This window comes from Chiloscyllium plagiosum, unplaced genomic scaffold (genome assembly GCF_004010195.1).
Source record: "Chiloscyllium plagiosum isolate BGI_BamShark_2017 unplaced genomic scaffold, ASM401019v2 scaf_17941, whole genome shotgun sequence".
Classification (NCBI taxonomy): Eukaryota; Metazoa; Chordata; class Chondrichthyes; order Orectolobiformes; family Hemiscylliidae; genus Chiloscyllium; species Chiloscyllium plagiosum.
Window position 1 is genome coordinate 3,092 of NW_025198399.1, and position 1,542 is coordinate 4,633.

General features: G+C 41.3%; 1 non-coding gene across 1 annotated transcript; it reads right to left on the bottom strand.

The window, feature by feature from the left end:
• Positions 1-993: 993 nt before the first annotated feature.
• trnas-gcu lies at positions 994-1,075 on the bottom strand. Its single transcript has one exon. It is a non-coding gene; the product is annotated as a tRNA-Ser (tRNA).
• Positions 1,076-1,542: the final 467 nt, after the last annotated feature.

The following is a 1,542-nucleotide window of genomic DNA, read 5'->3' on the forward strand; positions in this document are numbered from 1 at the left end:
TGCTAATTGACGTATGTTCAATAAAAATTGCATCCTATTTTTCATGTTGAGTAAGTATAACTTAGCAAGGACAATATTTATATGAAATCACACTTTTATTCCAGGTGAGGGAATGTGATTTGTATTATTTAAATTAAATTTGTTCACTGTGTGAAGTGATCAAATAGATCTCAATTTCAAGACAAAATTGGTACTGTTGTCATCCACCTTGAAATGTGGTGTCTTCTTCTTTCAGCCACACGCGTATTAGAACGCAACATCTGTTAATGACATGCGTATAAAGGCACTTGAAGTCATTTTTTCATGCTTATGCTTCATTAATCTGCGGTTGATACACAGTTTGGGTTCATTCCCTGCAGTTAACATGCTGACTTCTCCAGTTGTTCATAGTTCAATGTGATGCATCCAGTGTGTGCAAAACGAGAGGGAGCTTGCTTCCCACATCTTGCCTTTATCTGTATCTTATGTTCGGCATTCATCACTGGCGAGACCAAGGGGAAAGGGCGAGTCCAGTGTGTAAGTCTGTCCATGTCCATGCACGGCACCCACATCGGCAATTCTCGACTTTGCATTTGCAGCCAGTTCTCGGTGCCTCTACACCCAGCCCCTGCCCTTTATGAAATATCACCATTATTTTGTGCTGTCTCTCTGTGCTCTTCTCACCAAGATGAATCACTTATACCCAACCTGCTCCAGACTTCATCTGACAAAACACTTATTAAGAATCGCATTGCATAAACATGCACTTCGCATCTCTCGTTATTTCATTTTTACGATAAAAGTTCACAGCAACTTGACTTGGAAAAGAGAAACGCGTTCCTTTTCATTATTTCAAATCAATCCACATTTCAATGCAGTTCAGGCAACAGGCTCAAATTATTCTTTGAGATTTAATAATGGCGTAATGCATAGAAACTGACCATTGGAGTTCCAATTTCAATCAGTCAGCTGTGGTCATGCAAAAGTAGCAACACTGAAAATCATCGATAACAACGACGAGAGTGGGATTCGAACCCACGCGTGCTGAGCACTATGTGTTAGCAATCCACCGCTTTAACCTCTCAGCCACCTCGTCCCAGGACCACAGCCCATCTGACTGTATGAGTAAGTGAATTGGGTAAATTATGCAGAGCAGCAGATATTTCTCCCTGGTGTTGGTGAAATGATAATTAGCGCAAGACAGTTCCAAGTGTATGGTCTGACCTCTGGGTTGTGGGGCAAGCGCACTCCCACTGTGACAACCTGCTCGCAATGATCTGAACAAAAATGAAGAAATGACTATGTAACAAGGTCTGTTGAATTCTGTGGCGATTTGAAGTCAACAGAATGAAGAGCCCGTGACAGCAGAAGGTGTAAAATTGTCTGTGAGGAATTGTTTTCCAGACTGGAGGGAGCGCATAGTGCTCAATGGCATTATTTGGAACACCTTACTTCCGCTCAGATATTTTTCACACGAACTTGTGCACAGAACTGACAATTTCAAAATCCTAAATAAGGCTAAACTGACAATTGAATTCAACGATGCAAAAACCTTGATCTGTA